Raw genomic sequence first — 16,892 nt, 5'->3', positions numbered from 1 at the left:
GTATATTTTTACCTAAATTAGCAAGGAATTGTGGAAAGTCTTTGAACAAATTCTTAACCCTAACCTAGGTAAATCCCAAGCTAGGGTTAGGGTTAGGATTCCCACAAAACGTAGTCAATTTTTGATGGCATGGTTGCGTTTTAGGACAGAAAAGAAATTTAGGAAACGTGCTATGACAGTGTTATCTTCACTTTTTTTTCTCACCTATATGGCTGTATACACTGCATTGACATACAATGGAATGTTGTCCATGTAGCCCTAAATCCAAAAGACTCAAAGAAAGCAATTATATGATTCAAACGCTTGCATTTGGCATTGAATACACAGGCATATTAACAAATAAAGTCAAAACTTATGGGGTATCCCTCACTCCTAGCCTACTATAAGCCTGAAACCATGCTTATTGAGTGCACAATTCAGCCTAAAATTCCAATTACACAACACTTGTCAAAAATAGAATTTCACCATAGTTCATGCATTCCCTTTGGTTGGGCGAGGTTGCTTAGTCATTTCAGGCAAATATTTGCATTCCATGAAGTATATTTTTACCTAAATTAGCTAGGAATTGTGGAAAGTCTTTGAACAAATTCTTAACCCTAACCTAGGTAAATCCCAAGCTAGGGTTAGGGTTAGGATTCCCACAAAACATAGACAATTTTTGATGGCATGGATGCGTTTTAGGACAGAAAACGAATTTAGGAAAGGTGCTATGACAGTGTTATCTTCACTTATTTTTCTCACCTATATGGCTGTATACACTGCATTGACATACAATGGAATGTTGTCCATGTAGCCCTAAAACCAAAAGACTCAAAGAAAGCAATTATATGATTCAAACGCTTACATTTGGCATTTAATAAACAGGCATATTAACAAATAAAGTCAACATTTATGCGGTATCCCTCACTCCTAGCCTACTATAAGCCTGAAACCATGCTTATTGAGTGCACAATTCAGCCTAAAATTCCAATTACACAACACTTGTCAAAAATAGAATTTCACCATAGTTCATGCATTCCCTTTGGTTGGGTGAGGTTGCTTAGTCATTTCAGGCAAATATTTGCATTTCGTGAAGTATATTTTCACCTAAATTAGCAAAGAATTGTGGAACGTCTTTGAACAAATTCTTAACCCTAACCTAGGTAAATCCCAAGCTAGGGTTAGGGTTAGGATTCCCACAAAACGTAGACAATTTTTGATGGCATGGATGCGTTTTAGGATAGAAAAGAAATTTAGGAAAGGTGCTATGACAGTGTTTTCTTCACTTTTTTTTCTCACCTATATGGCTGTATACACTGCATTGACATACAATGGAATGTTGTCCATGTAGCCCTAAAACCAAAAGACTCAAAGAAAGCAATTATATGATTCAAACGCTTACATTTGGCTTTTTATAAACAGGCATATTAACAAATAAAGTCAAAATGTATGCGGTATCCCTCACTCCTAGCCTACTATAAGCCTGAAACCATGCTTATTGAGTGCACAATTCAGCCTAAAATTCAAATTACACAACACTTGTCAAAAATAGAATTTCACCATAGTTCATGCATTCCCTTTGGTTGGGTGAGGTTGCTTAGTCATTTCAGGCAAATATTTGGATTCTGTGAAGTATATTTTTACCTAAATTAGCAAGGAATTGTGGAAAGTCTTGAAAAAATTCTTAACCCTAACCTAGGTAAATCCCAAGCTAGGGTTAGGGTTAGGATTCCCACAAAACGTAGACAATGTTTGATGGCATGGATGCGTTTTAGGATAGAAAAGAAATTTAGGAAAGGTGCTATGACAGTGTTATCTTCACTTTTTTTTCTCACCTATATGGCTGTATACACTGCATTGACATACAATGGAATGTTGTCCATGTAGCCCTAAATCCAAAAGACTCAAAGAAAGCAATTATATGATTCAAACGCTTGCATTTGGCATTGAATACACAGGCATATTAACAAATAAAGTCAAAACTTATGGGGTATCCCTCACTCCTAGCCTACTATAAGCCTGAAACCATGCTTATTGAGTGCACAATTCAGCCTAAAATTCCAATTACACAACACTTGTCAAAAACAGAATTTCACCATAGTTCATGCATTCCCTTTGGTTGGGTGAGGTTGCTTAGTCATTTCAGGCAAATATTTGCATTTCGTGAAGTATATTTTCACCTAAATTAGCAAAGAATTGTGGAACGTCTTTGAACAAATTCTTAACCCTAACCTAGGTAAATCCCAAGCTAGGGTTAGGGTTAGGATTCCCACAAAACGTAGACAATTTTTGATGGCATGGATGCGTTTTAGGATAGAAAAGAAATTTAGGAAAGGTGCTATGACAGTGTTATCTTCACTTTTTTTTCTCACCTATATGGCTGTATACACTGCATTGACATACAATGGAATGTTGTCCATGTAGCCCTAAAACCAAAAGACTCAAAGAAAGCAATTATATGATTCAAACGCTTGCATTTGGCATTTAATAAACAGGCATATTAACAAATAAAGTCAAAATTTATGCGGTATCCCTCACTCCTAGCCTACTAGGAGCCTGAAACCATGCTTATTGAGTGCACAATTCAGCCTAAAATTCCAATTACACAACACTTGTCAAAAATAGAATTTCACCATAGTTCATGCATTCCCTTTGGTTGGGTGAGGTTGCTTAGTCATTTCAGGCAAATATTTGCATTTCGTGAAGTATATTTTCACCTAAATTAGCAAGGAATTGTGGAACGTCTTTGAACAAATTCTTAACCCTAACCTAGGTAAATCCCAAGCTAGGGTTAGGGTTAGGATTCCCACAAAACGTAGACAATTTTTGATGGCATGGATGCGTTTTAGGATAGAAAAGAAATTTAGGAAAGGTGCTATGACAGTGTTATCTTCACTTTTTTTTCTCACCTATATGGCTGTATACACTGCATTGACATACAATGGAATGTTGTCCATGTAGCCCGAAAACCAAAAGACTCAAAGAAAGCAATTATATGATTCAAACGCTTGCATTTGGCATTGAATAAACAGGCATATTAACAAATAAAGTCAAAATTTATGCGGTATCCCTCACTCCTAGCCTACTATAAGCCTGAAACCATGCTTATTGAGTGCACAATTCAGCCTAAAATTCCAATTACACAACACTTGTCAAAAATAGAATTTCACCATAGTTCATGCATTCCCTTTGGTTGGGTGAGGTTGCTTAGTCATTTCAGGCAAATATTTGCATTTCGTGAAGTATATTTTCACCTAAATTAGCAAAGAATTGTGGAACGTCTTTGAACAAATTCTTAACCCTAACCTAGGTAAATCCCAAGCTAGGGTTAGGGTTAGGATTCCCACAAAACGTAGACAATTTTTGATGGCATGGATGCGTTTTAGGATAGAAAAGAAATTTAGGAAAGGTGCTATGACAGTGTTTTCTTCACTTTTTTTTCTCACCTATATGGCTGTATACACTGCATTGACATACAATGGAATGTTGTCCATGTAGCCCTAAAACCAAAAGACTCAAAGAAAGCAATTATATGATTCAAACGCTTGCATTTGGCATTTAATAAACAGGCATATTAACAAATAAAGTCAAAATTTATGCGGTATCCCTCACTCCTAGCCTACTATGAACCTGAAACCATGCTTATTGAGTGCACAATTCAGCCTAAAATTCAAATTACACAACACTTGTCAAAAATAGAATTTCACCATAGTTCATGCGTTCCCTTTGGTTGGGCGAGGTTGCTTAGTCATTTCAGGCAAATATTTGCATTCCATGAAGTATATTTTCACCTAAATTAGCAAAGAATTGTGGAAAGTCTTTGAACAAATTCTTAACCCTAACCTAGGTAAATCCCAAGCTAGGGTTAGGGTTAGGATTCCCACAAAACATAGACAATTTTTGATGGCATGGATGCGTTTTAGGACAGAAAAGAAATTTAGGAAAGGTGCTATGACAGTGTTATCTTCACTTTTTTTTCTCACCTATATGGCTGTATACACTGCATTGACATACAATGGAATGTTGTCAATGTAGCCCTAAAACCAAAAGACTCAAAGAAAGCAATTATATGATTCAAACGCTTACATTTGGCTTTTTATAAACAGGCATATTAACAAATAAAGTCAAAATTTATGCGGTATCCCTCACTCCTAGCCTACTATAAGCCTGAAACCATGCTTATTGAGTGCACAATTCAGCCTAAAATTCAAATTACACAACACTTGTCAAAAATAGAATTTCACCATAGTTCATGCATTCCCTTTGGTTGGGTGAGGTTGCTTAGTCATTTCAGGCAAATATTTGGATTCTGTGAAGTATATTTTTACCTAAATTAGCAAGGAATTGTGGAACGTCTTTGAACAAATTCTTAACCCTAACCTAGGTAAATCCCAAGCTAGGGTTAGGGTTAGGATTCCCACAAAACGTAGACAATTTTTGATGGCATGGATGCGTTTTAGGATAGAAAAGAAATTTAGGAAAGGTGCTATGACAGTGTTTTCTTCACTTTTTTTTCTGACCTATATGGCTGTATAAACTGCATTGACATACAATGGAATGTTGTCCATGTAGCCCTAAAACCAAAAGACTCAAAGAAAGCAATTATATGATTCAAACGCTTGCATTTGGCATTTAATAAACAGGCATATTAACAAATAAAGTCAAAATTTATGCGGTATCCCTCACACCTAGCCTACTATGAGCCTGAAACCATGCTTATTGAGTGCACAATTCAGCCTAAAATTCCAATTACACAACACTTGTCAAAAATAGAATTTCACCATAGTTCATGCATTCCCTTTGGTTGGGTGAGGTTGCTTAGTCATTTCAGGCAAATATTTGCATTTCGTGAAGTATATTTTCACCTAAATTAGCAAAGAATTGTGGAACGTCTTTGAACAAATTCTTAACCCTAACCTAGGTAAATCCCAAGCTAGGGTTAGGGTTAGGATTCCCACAAAACGTAGACAATTTTTGATGGCATGGATGCGTTTTAGGATAGAAAAGAAATTTAGGAAAGGTGCTATGACAGTGTTATCTTCACTTTTTTTTCTCACCTATATGGCTGTATACACTGCATTGACATACAATGGAATGTTGTCCATGTAGCCCTAAAACCAAAAGACTCAAAGAAAGCAATTATATGATTCAAACGCTTGCATTTGGCATTTAATAAACAGGCATATTAACAAATAAAGTCAAAATTTATGCGGTATCCCTCACTCCTAGCCTACTATGAACCTGAAACCATGCTTATTGAGTGCACAATTCAGCCTAAAATTCAAATTACACAACACTTGTCAAAAATAGAATTTCACCATAGTTCATGCGTTCCCTTTGGTTGGGCGAGGTTGCTTAGTCATTTCAGGCAAATATTTGCATTCCATGAAGTATATTTTCACCTAAATTAGCAAAGAATTGTGGAAAGTCTTTGAACAAATTCTTAACCCTAACCTAGGTAAATCCCAAGCTAGGGTTAGGGTTAGGATTCCCACAAAACATAGACAATTTTTGATGGCATGGATGCGTTTTAGGACAGAAAAGAAATTTAGGAAAGGTGCAATGACAGTGTTATCTTCACTTTTTTTTCTCACCTATATGGCTGTATACACTGCATTGACATACAATGGAATGTTGTCCATGTAGCCCTAAAACCAAAAGACTCAAAGAAAGCAATTATATGATACAAATGCTTGCATTTAGCATTTAATAAACAGGCATATTAACAAATAAAGTCAAAATTTATGCGGTATCCCTCACTCCTAGACTACTATGAGCCTGAAACCATGCTTATTGAGTGCACAATTCAGCCTAAAATTCAAATTACACAACACTTGTCAAAAATAGAATTTCACCATAGTTCATGCATTCCCTTTGGTTGGGTGAGGTTGCTTAGTCATTTCAGGCAAATATTTGCATTTCGTGAAGTATATTTTCACCTAAATTAGCAAGGAATTGTGGAACGTCTTTGAACAAATTCTTAACCCTAACCTAGGTAAATCCCAAGCTAGGGTTAGGGTTAGGATTCCCACAAAACGTAGACAATTTTTGATGGCATGGATGCGTTTTAGGATAGAAAAGAAATTTAGGAAAGGTGCTATGACAGTGTTATCTTCACTTTTTTTTCTCACCTATATGGCTGTATACACTGCATTGACATACAATGGAATGTTGTCCATGTAGCCCGAAAACCAAAAGACTCAAAGAAAGCAATTATATGATTCAAACGCTTGCATTTGGCATTGAATACACAGGCATATTAACAAATAAAGTCAAAGCTTATGGGGAATCCCTCACTCCTAGCCTACTATAAGCCTGAAACCATGCTTATTGAGTGCACAATTCAGCCTAAAATTCCAATTACACAACACTTGTCAAAAATAGAATTTCACCATACTTCATGCATTCCCTTTGGTTAGGTGAGGTTGCTTAGTCATTTCAGGCAAATATTTGGATTCTGTGAAGTATATTTTTACCTAAATTAGCAAGGAATTGTGGAAAGTCTTTGAACAAATTCTTAACCCTAACCTAGGTAAATCCCAAGCTAGGGTTAGGGTTAGGATTCCCACAAAACGTAGTCAATTTTTGATGGCATGGTTGCGTTTTAGGACAGAAAAGAAATTTAGGAAACGTGCTATGACAGTGTTATCTTCACTTTTTTTTCTCACCTATATGGCTGTATACACTGCATTGACATACAATGGAATGTTGTCCATGTAGCCCTAAATCCAAAAGACTCAAAGAAAGCAATTATATGATTCAAACGCTTGCATTTGGCATTGAATACACAGGCATATTAACAAATAAAGTCAAAACTTATGGGGTATCCCTCACTCCTAGCCTACTATAAGCCTGAAACCATGCTTATTGAGTGCACAATTCAGCCTAAAATTCCAATTACACAACACTTGTCAAAAATAGAATTTCACCATAGTTCATGCATTCCCTTTGGTTGGGCGAGGTTGCTTAGTCATTTCAGGCAAATATTTGCATTCCATGAAGTATATTTTTACCTAAATTAGCTAGGAATTGTGGAAAGTCTTTGAACAAATTCTTAACCCTAACCTAGGTAAATCCCAAGCTAGGGTTAGGGTTAGGATTCCCACAAAACATAGACAATTTTTGATGGCATGGATGCGTTTTAGGACAGAAAACGAATTTAGGAAAGGTGCTATGACAGTGTTATCTTCACTTATTTTTCTCACCTATATGGCTGTATACACTGCATTGACATACAATGGAATGTTGTCCATGTAGCCCTAAAACCAAAAGACTCAAAGAAAGCAATTATATGATTCAAACGCTTACATTTGGCATTTAATAAACAGGCATATTAACAAATAAAGTCAACATTTATGCGGTATCCCTCACTCCTAGCCTACTATAAGCCTGAAACCATGCTTATTGAGTGCACAATTCAGCCTAAAATTCCAATTACACAACACTTGTCAAAAATAGAATTTCACCATAGTTCATGCATTCCCTTTGGTTGGGTGAGGTTGCTTAGTCATTTCAGGCAAATATTTGCATTTCGTGAAGTATATTTTCACCTAAATTAGCAAAGAATTGTGGAACGTCTTTGAACAAATTCTTAACCCTAACCTAGGTAAATCCCAAGCTAGGGTTAGGGTTAGGATTCCCACAAAACGTAGACAATTTTTGATGGCATGGATGCGTTTTAGGATAGAAAAGAAATTTAGGAAAGGTGCTATGACAGTGTTTTCTTCACTTTTTTTTCTCACCTATATGGCTGTATACACTGCATTGACATACAATGGAATGTTGTCCATGTAGCCCTAAAACCAAAAGACTCAAAGAAAGCAATTATATGATTCAAACGCTTACATTTGGCTTTTTATAAACAGGCATATTAACAAATAAAGTCAAAATGTATGCGGTATCCCTCACTCCTAGCCTACTATAAGCCTGAAACCATGCTTATTGAGTGCACAATTCAGCCTAAAATTCAAATTACACAACACTTGTCAAAAATAGAATTTCACCATAGTTCATGCATTCCCTTTGGTTGGGTGAGGTTGCTTAGTCATTTCAGGCAAATATTTGGATTCTGTGAAGTATATTTTTACCTAAATTAGCAAGGAATTGTGGAAAGTCTTGAAAAAATTCTTAACCCAAACCTAGGTAAATCCCAAGCTAGGGTTAGGGTTAGGATTCCCACAAAACGTAGACAATGTTTGATGGCATGGATGCGTTTTAGGATAGAAAAGAAATTTAGGAAAGGTGCTATTACAGTGTTATCTTCACTTTTTTTTCTCACCTATATGGCTGTATACACTGCATTGACATACAATGGAATGTTGTCCATGTAGCCCTAAATCCAAAAGACTCAAAGAAAGCAATTATATGATTCAAACGCTTGCATTTGGCATTGAATACACAGGCATATTAACAAATAAAGTCAAAACTTATGGGGTATCCCTCACTCCTAGCCTACTATAAGCCTGAAACCATGCTTATTGAGTGCACAATTCAGCCTAAAATTCCAATTACACAACACTTGTCAAAAACAGAATTTCACCATAGTTCATGCATTCCCTTTGGTTGGGTGAGGTTGCTTAGTCATTTCAGGCAAATATTTGCATTTCGTGAAGTATATTTTCACCTAAATTAGCAAAGAATTGTGGAACGTCTTTGAACAAATTCTTAACCCTAACCTAGGTAAATCCCAAGCTAGGGTTAGGGTTAGGATTCCCACAAAACGTAGACAATTTTTGATGGCATGGATGCGTTTTAGGACAGAAAAGAAATTTAGGAAAGGTGCAATGACAGTGTTATCTTCACTTTTTTTTCTCACCTATATGGCTGTATACACTGCATTGACATACAATGGAATGTTGTCCATGTAGCCCTAAAACCAAAAGACTCAAAGAAAGCAATTATATGATACAAATGCTTGCATTTAGCATTTAATAAACAGGCATATTAACAAATAAAGTCAAAATTTATGCGGTATCCCTCACTCCTAGACTACTATGAGCCTGAAACCATGCTTATTGAGTGCACAATTCAGCCTAAAATTCAAATTACACAACACTTGTCAAAAATAGAATTTCACCATAGTTCATGCATTCCCTTTGGTTGGGTGAGGTTGCTTAGTCATTTCAGGCAAATATTTGCATTTCGTGAAGTATATTTTCACCTAAATTAGCAAGGAATTGTGGAACGTCTTTGAACAAATTCTTAACCCTAACCTAGGTAAATCCCAAGCTAGGGTTAGGGTTAGGATTCCCACAAAACGTAGACAATTTTTGATGGCATGGATGCGTTTTAGGATAGAAAAGAAATTTAGGAAAGGTGCTATGACAGTGTTATCTTCACTTTTTTTTCTCACCTATATGGCTGTATACACTGCATTGACATACAATGGAATGTTGTCCATGTAGCCCGAAAACCAAAAGACTCAAAGAAAGCAATTATATGATTCAAACGCTTGCATTTGGCATTGAATACACAGGCATATTAACAAATAAAGTCAAAGCTTATGGGGAATCCCTCACTCCTAGCCTACTATAAGCCTGAAACCATGCTTATTGAGTGCACAATTCAGCCTAAAATTCCAATTACACAACACTTGTCAAAAATAGAATTTCACCATACTTCATGCATTCCCTTTGGTTAGGTGAGGTTGCTTAGTCATTTCAGGCAAATATTTGGATTCTGTGAAGTATATTTTTACCTAAATTAGCAAGGAATTGTGGAAAGTCTTTGAACAAATTCTTAACCCTAACCTAGGTAAATCCCAAGCTAGGGTTAGGGTTAGGATTCCCACAAAACGTAGTCAATTTTTGATGGCATGGTTGCGTTTTAGGACAGAAAAGAAATTTAGGAAACGTGCTATGACAGTGTTATCTTCACTTTTTTTTCTCACCTATATGGCTGTATACACTGCATTGACATACAATGGAATGTTGTCCATGTAGCCCTAAATCCAAAAGACTCAAAGAAAGCAATTATATGATTCAAACGCTTGCATTTGGCATTGAATACACAGGCATATTAACAAATAAAGTCAAAACTTATGGGGTATCCCTCACTCCTAGCCTACTATAAGCCTGAAACCATGCTTATTGAGTGCACAATTCAGCCTAAAATTCCAATTACACAACACTTGTCAAAAATAGAATTTCACCATAGTTCATGCATTCCCTTTGGTTGGGCGAGGTTGCTTAGTCATTTCAGGCAAATATTTGCATTCCATGAAGTATATTTTTACCTAAATTAGCTAGGAATTGTGGAAAGTCTTTGAACAAATTCTTAACCCTAACCTAGGTAAATCCCAAGCTAGGGTTAGGGTTAGGATTCCCACAAAACATAGACAATTTTTGATGGCATGGATGCGTTTTAGGACAGAAAACGAATTTAGGAAAGGTGCTATGACAGTGTTATCTTCACTTATTTTTCTCACCTATATGGCTGTATACACTGCATTGACATACAATGGAATGTTGTCCATGTAGCCCTAAAACCAAAAGACTCAAAGAAAGCAATTATATGATTCAAACGCTTACATTTGGCATTTAATAAACAGGCATATTAACAAATAAAGTCAACATTTATGCGGTATCCCTCACTCCTAGCCTACTATAAGCCTGAAACCATGCTTATTGAGTGCACAATTCAGCCTAAAATTCCAATTACACAACACTTGTCAAAAATAGAATTTCACCATAGTTCATGCATTCCCTTTGGTTGGGTGAGGTTGCTTAGTCATTTCAGGCAAATATTTGCATTTCGTGAAGTATATTTTCACCTAAATTAGCAAAGAATTGTGGAACGTCTTTGAACAAATTCTTAACCCTAACCTAGGTAAATCCCAAGCTAGGGTTAGGGTTAGGATTCCCACAAAACGTAGACAATTTTTGATGGCATGGATGCGTTTTAGGATAGAAAAGAAATTTAGGAAAGGTGCTATGACAGTGTTTTCTTCACTTTTTTTTCTCACCTATATGGCTGTATACACTGCATTGACATACAATGGAATGTTGTCCATGTAGCCCTAAAACCAAAAGACTCAAAGAAAGCAATTATATGATTCAAACGCTTACATTTGGCTTTTTATAAACAGGCATATTAACAAATAAAGTCAAAATGTATGCGGTATCCCTCACTCCTAGCCTACTATAAGCCTGAAACCATGCTTATTGAGTGCACAATTCAGCCTAAAATTCAAATTACACAACACTTGTCAAAAATAGAATTTCACCATAGTTCATGCATTCCCTTTGGTTGGGTGAGGTTGCTTAGTCATTTCAGGCAAATATTTGGATTCTGTGAAGTATATTTTTACCTAAATTAGCAAGGAATTGTGGAAAGTCTTGAAAAAATTCTTAACCCAAACCTAGGTAAATCCCAAGCTAGGGTTAGGGTTAGGATTCCCACAAAACGTAGACAATGTTTGATGGCATGGATGCGTTTTAGGATAGAAAAGAAATTTAGGAAAGGTGCTATGACAGTGTTATCTTCACTTTTTTTTCTCACCTATATGGCTGTATACACTGCATTGACATACAATGGAATGTTGTCCATGTAGCCCTAAATCCAAAAGACTCAAAGAAAGCAATTATATGATTCAAACGCTTGCATTTGGCATTGAATACACAGGCATATTAACAAATAAAGTCAAAACTTATGGGGTATCCCTCACTCCTAGCCTACTATAAGCCTGAAACCATGCTTATTGAGTGCACAATTCAGCCTAAAATTCCAATTACACAACACTTGTCAAAAACAGAATTTCACCATAGTTCATGCATTCCCTTTGGTTGGGTGAGGTTGCTTAGTCATTTCAGGCAAATATTTGCATTTCGTGAAGTATATTTTCACCTAAATTAGCAAAGAATTGTGGAACGTCTTTGAACAAATTCTTAACCCTAACCTAGGTAAATCCCAAGCTAGGGTTAGGGTTAGGATTCCCACAAAACGTAGACAATTTTTGATGGCATGGATGCGTTTTAGGATAGAAAAGAAATTTAGGAAAGGTGCTATGACAGTGTTATCTTCACTTTTTTTTCTCACCTATATGGCTGTATACACTGCATTGACATACAATGGAATGTTGTCCATGTAGCCCTAAAACCAAAAGACTCAAAGAAAGCAATTATATGATTCAAACGCTTGCATTTGGCATTTAATAAACAGGCATATTAACAAATAAAGTCAAAATTTATGCGGTATCCCTCACTCCTAGCCTACTAGGAGCCTGAAACCATGCTTATTGAGTGCACAATTCAGCCTAAAATTCCAATTACACAACACTTGTCAAAAATAGAATTTCACCATAGTTCATGCATTCCCTTTGGTTGGGTGAGGTTGCTTAGTCATTTCAGGCAAATATTTGCATTTCGTGAAGTATATTTTCACCTAAATTAGCAAGGAATTGTGGAACGTCTTTGAACAAATTCTTAACCCTAACCTAGGTAAATCCCAAGCTAGGGTTAGGGTTAGGATTCCCACAAAACGTAGTCAATTTTTGATGGCATGGATGCGTTTTAGGATAGAAAAGAAATTTAGGAAAGGTGCTATGACAGTGTTATCTTCACTTTTTTTTCTCACCTATATGGCTGTATACACTGCATTGACATACAATGGAATGTTGTCCATGTAGCCCGAAAACCAAAAGACTCAAAGAAAGCAATTATATGATTCAAACGCTTGCATTTGGCATTGAATAAACAGGCATATTAACAAATAAAGTCAAAGCTTATGGGGTATCCCTCACTCCTAGCCTACTATAAGCCTGAAACCATGCTTATTGAGTGCACAATTCAGCCTAAAATTCCAATTACACAACACTTGTCAAAAATAGAATTTCACCATACTTCATGCATTCCCTTTGGTTAGGTGAGGTTGCTTAGTCATTTCAGGCAAATATTTGGATTCTGTGAAGTATATTTTCACCTAAATTAGCAAAGAATTGTGGAACGTCTTTGAACAAATTCTTAACCCTAACCTAGGTAAATCCCAAGCTAGGGTTAGGGTTAGGATTCCCACAAAACGTAGTCAATTTTTGATGGCATGGATGCGTTTTAGGACAGAAGAGAAATTTAGGAAAGGTGCTATGACAGTGTTATCTTCACTTTTTTTTCTCACCTATATGGCTGTATACACTGCATTGACATACAATGGAATGTTGTCCATGTAGCCCTAAAACCAAAAGACTCAAAGAAAGCAATTATATGATTCAAACGCTTGCATTTGGCATTTAATAAACAGGCATATTAACAAATAAAGTCAAAATTTATGGGGTATCCCTCACTCCTAGCCTACTATGAGCCTGAAACCATGCTTATTGAGTGCACAATTCAGCCTAAAATTCAAATTACACAACACTTGTCAAAAATAGAATTTCACCATAGTTCATGCATTCCCTTTGGTTGGGTGAGGTTGCTTAGTCATTTCAGGCAAATATTTGCATTCCGTGAAGTATATTTTCACCTAAATTAGCAAAGAATTGTGGAACGTCTTTGAACAAATTCTTAACCCTAACCTAGGTAAATCCCAAGCTAGGGTTAGGGTTAGGATTCCCACAAAACGTACTCAATTTTTGATGGCATGGATGCGTTTTAGGACAGAAAAGAAATTTAGGAAAGGTGCTATGACAGTGTTATCTTCACTTTTTTTTCTCACCTATATGGCTGTATACACTGCATTGACATACAATGGAATGTTGTCCATGTAGCCCGAAAACCAAAAGACTCAAAGAAAGCAATTATATGATTCAAACGCTTGCATTTGGCATTGAATACACAGGCATATTAACAAATAAAGTCAAAGCTTATGGGGTATCCCTCACTCCTAGCCTAGTATAAGCCTGAAACCATGCTTATTGAGTGCACAATTCAGCCTAAAATTCCAATTACACAACACTTGTCAAAAATAGAATTTCACCATAGTTCATGCATTCCCTTTGGTTGGGTGAGGTTGCTTAGTCATTTCAGGCAAATATTTGCATTCCGTGAAGTATATTTTCACCTAAATTAGCAAAGAATTGTGGAACGTCTTTGAACAAATTCTTAACCCTAACCTAGGTAAATCCCAAGCTAGGGTTAGGGTTAGGATTCCCACAAAACGTAGACAATTTTTGATGGCATGGATGCGTTTTAGGACAGAAAAGAAATTTAGGAAAGGTGCTATGACAGTGTTATCTTCACTTTTTTTTCTCACCTATATGGCTGTATACACTGCATTGACATACAATGGAATGTTGTCAATGTAGCCCTAAAACCAAAAGACTCAAAGAAAGCAATTATATGATTCAAACGCTTACATTTGGCATTTAATAAACAGGCATATTAACAAATAAAGTCAAAATTTATGCGGTATCCCTCACTCCTAGCCTACTATGAGCCTGAAACCATGCTTATTGAGTGCACAATTCAGCCTAAAATTCAAATTACACAACACTTGTCAAAAATAGAATTTCACCATAGTTCATGCATTCCCTTTGGTTGGGTGAGGTTGCTTAGTCATTTCAGGCAAATATTTGCATTTCGTGAAGTATATTTTCACCTAAATTAGCAAGGAATTGTGGAACGTCTTTGAACAAATTCTTAACCCTAACCTAGATAAATCCCAAGCTAGGGTTAGGGTTAGGATTCCCACAAAACGTAGTCAATTTTTGATGGCATGGATGCGTTTTAGGATAGAAAAGAAATTTAGGAAAGGTGCTATGACAGTGTTATCTTCACTTTTTTTTCTCACCTATATGGCTGTATACACTGCATTGACATACAATGGAATGTTGTCCATGTAGCCCTAAAACCAAAAGACTCAAAGAAAGCAATTATATGATTCAAACGCTTGCATTTGGCATTTAATAAACAGGCATATTAACAAATAAAGTCAAAATTTATGCGGTATCCCTCACTCCTAGCCTACTATGAACCTGACACCATGCTTATTGAGTGCACAATTCAGCCTAAAATTCAAATTACACAACACTTGTCAAAAATAGAATTTCACCATAGTTCATGCGTTCCCTTTGGTTGGGCGAGGTTGCTTAGTCATTTCAGGCAAATATTTGCATTCCATGAAGTATATTTTTACCTAAATTAGCAAGGAATTGTGGAAAGTCTTTGAACAAATTCTTAACCCTAACCTAGGTAAATCCCAAGCTAGGGTTAGGGTTAGGATTCCCACAAAACATAGACAATTTTTGATGGCATGGATGCGTTTTAGGACAGAAAACGAATTTAGGAAAGGTGCTATGACAGTGTTATCTTCACTTATTTTTCTCACCTATATGGCTGTATACACTGCATTGACATACAATGGAATGTTGTCCATGTAGCCCTAAAACCAAAAGACTCAAAGAAAGCAATTATATTATTCAAACGCTTACATTTGGCATTTAATAAACAGGCATATTAACAAATAAAGTCAAAATTTATGCGGTATCCCTCACTCCTAGCCTACTATAAGCCTGAAACCATGCTTATTGAGTGCACAATTCAGCCTAAAATTCCAATTACACAACACTTGTCAAAAATAGAATTTCACCATAGTTCATGCATTCCCTTTGGTTGGGTGAGGTTGCTTAGTCATTTCAGGCAAATATTTGCATTTCGTGAAGTATATTTTCACCTAAATTAGCAAAGAATTGTGGAACGTCTTTGAACAAATTCTTAACCCTAACCTAGGTAAATCCCAAGCTAGGGTTAGGGTTAGGATTCCCACAAAACGTAGACAATTTTTGATGGCATGGATGCGTTTTAGGATAGAAAAGAAATTTAGGAAAGGTGCTATGACAGTGTTTTCTTCACTTTTTTTTCTCACCTATATGGCTGTATACACTGCATTGACATACAATGGAATGTTGTCCATGTAGCCCTAAAACCAAAAGACTCAAAGAAAGCAATTATATGATTCAAACGCTTGCATTTGGCATTTAATAAACAGGCATATTAACAAATAAAGTCAAAATTTATGCGGTATCCCTCACTCCTAGCCTACTATGAACCTGAAACCATGCTTATTGAGTGCACAATTCAGCCTAAAATTCAAATTACACAACACTTGTCAAAAATAGAATTTCACCATAGTTCATGCGTTCCCTTTGGTTGGGCGAGGTTGCTTAGTCATTTCAGGCAAATATTTGCATTCCATGAAGTATATTTTCACCTAAATTAGCAAGGAATTGTGGAAAGTCTTTGAACAAATTCTTAACCCTAACCTAGGTAAATCCCAAGCTAGGGTTAGGGTTAGGATTCCCACAAAACATAGACAATTTTTGATGGCATGGATGCGTTTTAGGACAGAAAAGAAATTTAGGAAAGGTGCTATGACAGTGTTATCTTCACTTTTTTTTCTCACCTATATGGCTGTATACACTGCATTGACATACAATGGAATGTTGTCAATGTAGCCCTAAAACCAAAAGACTCAAAGAAAGCAATTATATGATTCAAACGCTTACATTTGGCTTTTTATAAACAGGCATATTAACAAATAAAGTCAAAATTTATGCGGTATCCCTCACTCCTAGCCTACTATAAGCCTGAAACCATGCTTATTGAGTGCACAATTCAGCCTAAAATTCAAATTACACAACACTTGTCAAAAATAGAATTTCACCATAGTTCATGCATTCCCTTTGGTTGGGTGAGGTTGCTTAGTCATTTCAGGCAAATATTTGCATTCCGTGAAGTATATTTTCACCTAAATTAGCAAAGAATTGTGGAACGTCTTTGAACAAATTCTTAACCCTAACCTAGGTAAATCCCAAGCTAGGGTTAGGGTTAGGATTCCCACAAAACGTAGACAATTTTTGATGGCATGGATGCGTTTTAGGATAGAAAAGAAATTTAGGAAAGGTGCTATGACAGTGTTATCTTCACTTTTTTTTCTCACCTATATGGCTGTATACACTGCATTGACATACAATGGAATGTTGT

The sequence above is a fragment of the Atractosteus spatula genome, chromosome 27 (genome assembly GCF_055471065.1).
Source record: "Atractosteus spatula isolate fAtrSpa1 chromosome 27, fAtrSpa1.hap1, whole genome shotgun sequence".
In the NCBI taxonomy this organism is placed as follows: Eukaryota; Metazoa; Chordata; class Actinopteri; order Semionotiformes; family Lepisosteidae; genus Atractosteus; species Atractosteus spatula.
This window is presented reverse-complemented; position numbering follows the sequence as displayed.